General features: G+C 33.6%; 1 protein-coding gene and 1 long non-coding RNA gene across 2 annotated transcripts in view; one reads left to right on the top strand and one right to left on the bottom strand.

Moving 5' to 3' along the window:
- Positions 1-9,642, top strand: part of LOC107612054 (germin-like protein subfamily 3 member 4) — a 22,789-nt gene that overhangs the window by 7,178 nt on the left and 5,969 nt on the right. The gene's annotated exons all lie outside the window — the stretch shown is intronic.
- On the bottom strand, positions 2,540-8,424 carry LOC110266041. Its single transcript, XR_002352920.1, has 3 exons — positions 8,070-8,424; positions 7,231-7,316; positions 2,540-2,785 (listed from the first exon to the last, which is right to left on the bottom strand). It is a non-coding gene; the product is annotated as an uncharacterized LOC110266041 (long non-coding RNA).

The raw sequence follows: 9,642 nt of genomic DNA on the forward strand, positions 1-9,642 counted from the left end.
AGTAAGTAATTGATGCATAAATTCACTTCCGGGGCCCACTTGGTGTGTTTTTGGGCTGAGCTTAAGTGTAGCACGTGCAGAGGCCATTTGTGGAGTTGAACGCCAGGTTTTGTGCCAGTTTGGGCGTTCAACTCTGGTTTTGGATCCTTTTCTGGCGCTGGACGCCAGATTTGGGCAGAAGGCTGGCGTTGAACGCCAGTTTACGTCGTCAATTCTTGGCCAAAGTATGGACTATTATATATTGCTGGAAAGCCCTGGATGTCTACTTTCCAACGCAATTGGAAGCGCGCCATTTCGAGTTCTGTAGCTCCAGAAAATCCACTTTGAGTGCAGGGAGGTCAGAATCCAACAGCATCAGCAGTCCTTCTTCAACCTCTGAATCTGATTTTTGCTCAAGTCCCTCAATTTCAGCCAGAAAATATCTGAAATTACAGAAAAATACACAAACTCATAGTAAAGTTCAGAAATGTGAATTTAACACAAAAACTAATGAAAACATCCCTAAAAGTAACTAGATCCTACTAAAAACATACTAAAAACAATGCCAAAAAGCGTATAAATTATCCGCTCATCAACAAGTCCTCTCCATAAGCTTTCATTTCAGTTACTAAGCTCATTAATCTTGTAGAGTAAATTTTTATTTTCTCAAAATCTTTCATTTTTCATATTTACATATTGATTCCTTAGAGATTGAAGGAGGATTGTGCGTACCTTTGTGTCGCTTCTGAACTCTTGCTCCAAGTTTTTCCACACTTCCTTAGCTAACGATATTCCTCTTCTCCTTGAGAAGATTGTCTTCGTTACAGCTTGTTGGAGGAAGCATAGAGCAATATAATTTCCTTGTTGCTCTTCTTTCAATTTCTTCTTTTCTGCAACGGAAAGTGTTGCTTGATTATCTAGCATAATGAACCCTTCGTGTACAACTTCCCACAAGTCTCACTACAAGGTTTTTATTTATTTGTGATTTTTTTTTTCTTATTTATGGAGGTTTATAATCTCCACCAAATGGTTTGTGAGGGATTTCTAAAATTCCCAAAATTTGAGGTGCCACGAGGTCTTTTGTGAGAGTTTTTAAAAACCTCCACGATCTATTCAGTGGGAGTTTTGCGTGTGTTTAGTGAGGATTTTATATTGGATTTATGTGGTGGTTTTAAATCACTTTTGTGGCAGTTTAAAATTTTCACAAATTAATTTTCTGATTTAACAAAAATTAACTATTTGTGAGATTTTCAAATCTACACAAATTCTGTAATTATTTATTTATTCTTAATTTCAAAACATTCATTAATCTCATCTCATTTACATACCTTTAAATTAAAAATTTATTTTTTAATATCAAAATTTAAAAACTAAATCTTTCATAACACAATTCTTTCATATAAGACATAACTTTATATATAAAAAAAATTTCAATGTTAATAGTTCCAAATTTAATTGTATATAATATTGTTTTACAAGTAAATAATACATTTTGGATTGAGTAGAACTATCAACCATTATCTTTGAAATTCAATGTAGCCTCTTCCTCATTACTCTCTGTACAAATCAAACAATAGAACAATGTTTGAGCAAGTAAATCATAAATTAATAACTCATTAAATTTAAGAGATAAGTTGGTGCTATACCTGAATAGTCATCAGAATCAAAATCACTAGATATGCCCTCATCAGTACCACAGGGAAACATATCAAAACAAAACAGAATACAAATCAATATTCATTTTATTTATAATTATTATCTGTCAAAAAATTAAAAAATAATATGATCAATTAAATTAAATAAAAGAAGACACTAAAACATGAATAAGAGGATAGAAAATCAGGTAGAAGGTATGCACAAACTGATAATAAATCAAAAAAATTTCATCATTTATAATATCCAATTTAGGAACACCTCATATGCTATTACTAACCTTACAAAATCCTGAACCAAAATAAATGTGCAAAAGCATCATAAAACAGCAAATCCAAGATAAGAAAATTCTTTACATTTTTCTACCAGCATAATAAAAATTGAACATATATTTATTTAAAATTTTATTTATCATCAATTTAGTAATTTTATTTAAAAAAACTTAACAAGTTTTAAATTTCTAACAAAAATATGAATAAAAACTATGACTCGGACAAAAAAAACTCAAATACACAATTCCGTTTAGATGACCTTTTTTAAAAAACACCATTGCCGTCAACAAAGTTTCATTACTAAGAAGTAGAAAAGCTGCTATTCATATCAAATTATATAACGCAAATTGTAACACCCTAATATTCAAATCCTTATACTCGAGTCATAAGTCAATGATATTATGGTGGTATGACTCTCAGGTGAATTTTTAATACATAATTATAAGTATAATTGAAAGGAGTATTAATCGAGAAGCCTGAAAGGAGTAAAAATAAAATTGCGAAGTCGTATCACTCACGTATCGACAACTAAAAGTTAAAGCGTGAAGCCGAAAGCGATATATAAATAAAGGTATAAAGGAGAATAAGAGAATGACAGTATATAGATATATATATAACATAAGTAAATAGCCACTAGTCGCGACCCGCGAAGTTTAAGCCGGCTAGGGTATAGTATGAAAGTAGTTGACAACAGTATCCTAATCTCTCCCAAAAAAAACATAAGAGCCTCTATAGGCAAGTTTAAAAGAGTCTAATACATAATATAAGTTTTTCCAAATAAAGGTGGAAAGATTCTAAGCAAAATATAAAGTAGAGAATATAAAATTCTTCGCCACCTCTTAGATGAACCACAGCTCACTTCTGAGCACCTGGACCTGCATCTGAAAAACAAGAGATATATACGGAATGAGAACTCCCGACCCATGGGTTCTCAGTACAGTAAAAGTGCCAAATAAATACAATGTATTGTAATAAAAACTCACTAAGCATCCTAGACTTCCTTTCACCAAATATTCATTCTATGTTCTCGCTAATCCATAAATAGGCAATTATCATAAAGGAATGCTAAATTTAATTCATATTCCTTATGCTTCCCAACTTTCTAACTCTACGACAAATCAGAATCGGAATCATAAGCCAAACCATCACCAGTTACTTTGTCTCAACAATTCTATATCAATATTTCATATTCTCACCTGGAGCAAGTGAAATCACTTCACTGTGTCTACCCAGGGAACTCAAATTATCTCAATATCAACCTAGAGCAGTGAAATCACTTCACTGCATCTACCCAGGGAACTCAAATTATCTCATTCTCTACCTGGAGCAAGTGAAATCACTTTACTGCGTCTACCCAGAGAGCTCGAATTATCTCATTCAATAATCATCATCATTATTCAATTACATCATCAACTCATCTCATCAAGAACAGCCCTCAGCGTCTACCGACACCAGCATGAGGAACCTCTCAGTTGTACAAACACAAGCAATACAGGCAAGTAATACACAATTAAAGTACAAGTCAAACAAGTAGCACATAATCAGGTAACATAGCATATATGATATAGCATATATGCCTACCCTATGCCTGATGAGTCTCATCTGTCGGTTATAAAGCCAACCCGACAAGTCCTGGTAGCTAACCGTTGGACTGTCCCTCTGTCGTGCATTCCTAACTCGAGTTATCCACAATCATAATCATAATCACACAACACCCACACTAGTGTTTATTCACAGGGGCGAGCTCATCCGGAACTTTCACAGTGTCCAGCCATGCTTACGACATAGGGTCAGCAGAATCTCGGATCTCAACCTGGAGCAAGTGGAGCCGACCCACTGCATCTACCCAAGGAAATCCAAAACTCAGATAATTTCTCAAATCTCAAATCAACCTCAACTAGGAGCAAGTGGGGGCTAACCACTGCATCTACCCCAGGAGTTGCAAACCAAACCCGGAGCAAGTGGAATCAACACCACTGCGTCTACCCATGGAGCTCAAATTATCTCATTCAATAATCATCATCATTATTCAATTACATCATTTAGTCATTAATCATATACATATACATACTCAGCCATAATTCAATTCTTATCACAGCCATCCGGCTCATACTGTACACAGTACTTTCACCTTCATCCTTATCAACTCATACAATTATCATTACTCATTATTCATCATTGGTTCTCACTTTACTTCATCCACAAGTTACCACATGTCCTAACTTCTTTTCATTACTAGGCATACTATAAACATTTAGGGCTTAAAGGATGAAAGTGGAGGCTTAGAAGTCTGAAATTCGACTTTAAAACTCAAAAAATCAATTTCTGCCGAAAACAAGGTCACGCGTGCACATCGCCCACGTGCATGCGTGGAAGGCTGAAAAAGTAGAGTGACGCGTGAGCGTCCCTCGATGCGCACGCGTACGCGTGGGTGTGTTTTGTGCTACTCGCAACAGTGCAGCGATGCGTACGCGTCAGTCAGGCGCACGCGTGGGTGAGTAAGAATCGAGATTGATGCGTGCGCGTCAGCCACGCGTGCGCGTGGAAGCTTGATATTCCAAAATTTTTACTAAGTTAAAAAGCTGCAGAATTACATTTTTAAACCCCAACTTCCAACACACATAACTTCTTCTACAAAATTTCTTTTTCATCTATTTCTGAACCGTTGGAAAGATCGTTGAATAAACTTTCATAAAAATCCAATTTTGAAGAATTCCAAACTCCGTAGACCGAGTTACGGACTGCCAAAGTTGGTCAAAAATCAGTTTCTACCCAAAAATAGAAATCACCAATTTTTCCAATGCTCACAAGTCAAATTCATTTCCACTCATCCAAATGACCACAACCCAATCACATTCACATTACGTACTCAACTAAAACCAAACCTACGTCATCCATATAATTTCACCCAAAACTATCAAATTCCACACCTCAATTTCTCAAACCTTACTGTTCAATAATCAAACCAATTATTCACACATTCAATATCAAAGATCCATCCAATCTCTTATATCATCACAAAACACACACATTAACTTACCTTCCTTACCTCTTTCCGGCCTACGGCCCAAAATTCACGACCTCTAGCCCAAATTCACAATTTAAATGCATATTCCACAAACTAATACTCATTATCCAATTCATCAAATTCTCAACACACCAAACATACAATTCACACAATTCTCAATCCAATCATTAATTTACATTACATATCAACTATGCATATTAGTACCAACCATTTACACAATCCAAACTTAATCCTAGGGGCATCTAGCCTAGGAATTCTCATCACACCACACCGTACTTAAATGAGACTTAAATCGTACCTCTTGTAGCCAAAATAATTGAGCTTCTTCTTGAGAGTCTCCACCAACTCTTAGCTTCAAGCCTCACCAAGGCTCCACAAGCAACACCAGCCTCCCAATTGTGCACCAAAATCACCAAATACACTAACATAACCAATTTCACATATATACATCAACCTAGGGTTCATAAAAATGATAAATCACAAGGGTTAGAGGGTTTCTTACCTTAACCTACGAAATTTTGTGATGAATATCACCAATGACTCATACTAGAAAACTCCTAAACAACCAAAATCACAAGATTTCCTCAAAACCCAAACCAAATTCGAAATATAAGAGAAAAATCGAAACTGGGAAGAGAAAAGTTAGATACTCACCACAAAACTTAGATTGACTCGAAGAGGAGGCGAAGAGCAACGCGTGGCCACAAACGGCTCGTCAATCGGAGTTCTAGAGAGAAAGTTATGATGATTTGAAGATCAAAGAGAGTTAGGGTTTCTCTCTTCTCATCTCTCTTTTCATTTCAGCAACAACCACACTAAATGAGGGTTGTGGTGGCTAAATGGCCTTAAGTTAAGGCCTATATATGCTGGGCTTGGATCCACTTGGGCCCAATTCACTTGGTTTAGTCCGTTGGCCCAGCTTTGAGCCAAAATCTTTAGTATTAGTATTTTAAATCGCATTTTAAATATTTCTACATTCCCTAATTATAAATCCTAATTTCTTAACATTATTTATTTATAATCAATTTTCTCAGTTGCAGTACCAGACAGATCTCGATCGGTACTGCTGGTCAAAATTCTAGTGCACGTTTTTACGCAGAAAATTATGTTTTTCGACTCAGAAAAATTCACTGAGTCCAAATACCATATTTAAATTATCAAATTCTAATTGCTAAATTTTCTAACCATATTTACTTTTATTTAATTTATTATTTAATTAATTACCGTTTTACTGGATTTTACACAAACAAACAGAAGTTAAAGATCATTAAGAAAAAATAATACTTACTGCCAGTTTTACTCCACCTTAGAACACCATACTTGTGCCCAATTAATGATGCATGTACAAAATAGTCAAAACTGACAGCTAGGGCTAGAAGTGAGTCAAGCCAAGAGCCAACTCGAGCTCGACTCGTTAACAGCTCGATAAGTTAAGCTCGTGAGCTGGTGAGCCAAGTTTGAGCCTGAAATTGAGCTCATAAATTAAATGAGCCGAGCTTGAGCTTGGATAAGCTCAACTCATTAGCTCATGAGCTGGCTCGATTATATATATTATAACAATCTTAATGTTGGACATACACACTTGCACTAGAGCCAATAACAGATTGGATCTAGGGCATACATGTATTTCCAATATTTAATTATTTAATATTTATATTTATTTTTTACATATAATTTTAATATAGGACATAAATAAAAAATTTATAATTTATTGATAGATAAACAATATATAAAATTGATCTTTTCAAATATTTTTAAAAATATATAAGTTATAATTTATTGATATAAAATTATAGATTATGTATCTATGTTTCTCTTATTTGAGCCAACTCGTGAGCTCGAGCCAACTCGTGAGCTTTTGGTGAGCCGAGCTTGAACTTAAGAAATATGCTCGATTGTTAATGAGTCGAGCCGTGAGCCAAGCTCAATTTTCGTGAGCCGAGCTTGAGCTTGACTCGACTCACTTTCAGCCCTACTAACAACAACTGAACAACACCTTTTTCCATAATAATAATAATAATAATGCACAGTTTATTTATCCTTCATAAAGCATAATCAATAACCATGTAGGCCAAATATCATTGTATCTCCAATTCCTAGACTCAATATTCTCGCAAAAGGAGCAAGGGTTGATCATTATAACCAGAAGACAACCAAATAGAAAATGCACATCCCAGTAAAAGTGAGAAGTGGTTGAGAAAAGAAAGTTTATCATAAAAGGAAACCAGATGGAACTAATGTTCATCATAAGTATATGCTCTTAAATTTGATTTAAACAAAAAAGAAAGTGTAAAGTACCTGAGAATTAAAAAATCAAAATCACGGTCAGTGAATGCATTCATAAACTGATGAATTGGTTGTCCCAAAGGCCAGATTCTCCATACCTGGGTCAAACAATATCAATGTCAGAGCAACTAACGAGAAACAAAAGTTGTAAAAACAATCAGCCTGCTTTGAATTGCTTTAGAAAATTAGATCATATTTATTGGTGGTGATTTTCAATGTAACACTTCAGATAAATAAAAGAGCAAAAAGAAAAATTTTGTGAATATCAAAGCGTTTCAGCACTGAGTAATAAAAAAATACTACAAACCAAAGTTTCAGCTACTTATTTATCAATTAGCTAGTTTAATTATATTATTAATAACACAATTATATAAAGTGTGAATCAAAAAATTGGAACAAAGTACTAACGGAAGAAAATAAAATATAATTTAACTAAACTTCTATCTCTATTACCATGTATGGGAAAATATTATTAGTTTATAAATTAAGATCCATGACAAAACGTTCATATAAGAGCATAGCAAATACAAAGATCAATAAATTCTCAAATATTTCTCCACTATATATATTTTATTTATCTGTATAAGGCATTTTGCAGGTGGAAGAAGTGCGGAAGTAGGAGCTGAATCATAATCAGAAGTAGCAGCAGCATCCCATTAGTCTCGTAAGATATCAGTTTCTTCAACAGTGAAACCCAAAGAAGTAAGCAATGCATGGCAACATTCGTGACTAAGGTAGGATTCACCATTGAAGAAGAACAGAACAATCTCATTGGTATAAGATTTTAACTCTAATAGCATATATTTAAGAAACAGGGACAAGTGAAATATGGAGAAGAAGAAGAAGAATACCAACAGCAGCTCGAAAGAGAAAACAGATCTGAAACAGTGACTCGATTCAGAAGCTTTCGACTGCAGCAACTACAGCAAAAACGATGCAAAAATTGCGGCAACAACGACGACAGAAACTGCAGCGACAACCGTAACTACAAAGCAAACAGATCTAAAACCATAAGGTTGATAGAAGAGGTGACTCAATTAAGAAGCTTCCTGCGACAACTGTGGCAGAAACGATAGCAGAACCGACGACTGCAACGGTGGCAGAACCGGCAGTGGAGAATTTAAGATTTTGTCACCATTCTCTTCTCTTCTCTTTGATTCAGTGACTCAGTCTTAAAAATTAAGAAGAGGATTTTTTGAACTCTAATATAAATTTTAATTATTAGAGAGAATTCTAGTTCTTGGATATTATAGATATTTTTAGATAGGGTTATGTTAGGTAACCAATGACTTTTTTGAACAATATGAATAACGGGCTCTAAAATTAGCCCAATTCAAGTAAAACACACTACACTTCAAATTACTCACCTAAATCTTAATATTAGAATAACCATCCGCACACCAAGTGAATTGAACATCCGATATATCCATTATTCACATTGTTTAATATTTTCATTATCTACTTATACTTTTTTTTCTAGATACTATCTTTCTAGATTTTTTAGTTACTTTTATTTACTTATTTTTTTATTTTTTTGTTATAATATCTAGATATTTATTTTTATGAAATAAGATCATGAGAATTTTAGAAAATTTTACAAATATATAGCATAATCAATAATAATAATATTAAATGGTTGCCAATGAGTTATAGTTCAAATGGCATAATCTTCCCATATTCAATTAAGAGGTTGGGAGTTCGAGTTTTCTATCTTTGATAAAAAAAAAATATTAAATGGTTGATGGTTTGATAGTTGATATGCTGTGGTAGATGACTTTCTATAAGTATTTGTAAAACTCTATAAATAAAACTATTCCAAACATAAAAGATACACCATACCCCAATGTAGTTAATGAAGTTCTAGACTTGTATTTTGTGTATTTTTATATTTTGTATACCAAATGTTTGGTGTATCTGATCTCTTTTGGTTAAAGAAGATTTGTGTTAATTTTATGTCTTCTATTTAATTTGTATTTGGTGAAAATTATTTTGTTTTTATTTACTTCTTTTGAGAATTGAGAAAATACATCAATTGATTTAATAACAATAAGTATTTTGAGTGTATGTGAGACTTGAATTTGATTTGAGTAGTTTAGTCATTATTTTTATATCTCATCAGAAATTTTGGTTTATTAGATGGAGTTATTACTTATTTGTACCTAATTCATATTTCATAGTGAAATATTTGTTGTTGTTTGTTAGTGACATATGCTTCACTCAGAACCACGTTAATTACTAAATTATTTTGGATGTTAACTATGAATCACATCAATGGCCTCAAACGTTGGTCAAGAGAGCTGGAAGAAAATCCTTGCGCTTCAAAAAGAGAAGGTTGCACTGTTGCACTACAAGCATACTTTTGGAAAATTTTTAAGTATTTCGGTATACTGGTATTTCAGTAATTTTTAGCTGTTGATTTTAATT

This window comes from Arachis ipaensis, chromosome B08 (assembly GCF_000816755.2).
Source record: "Arachis ipaensis cultivar K30076 chromosome B08, Araip1.1, whole genome shotgun sequence".
In the NCBI taxonomy this organism is placed as follows: Eukaryota; Viridiplantae; Streptophyta; class Magnoliopsida; order Fabales; family Fabaceae; genus Arachis; species Arachis ipaensis.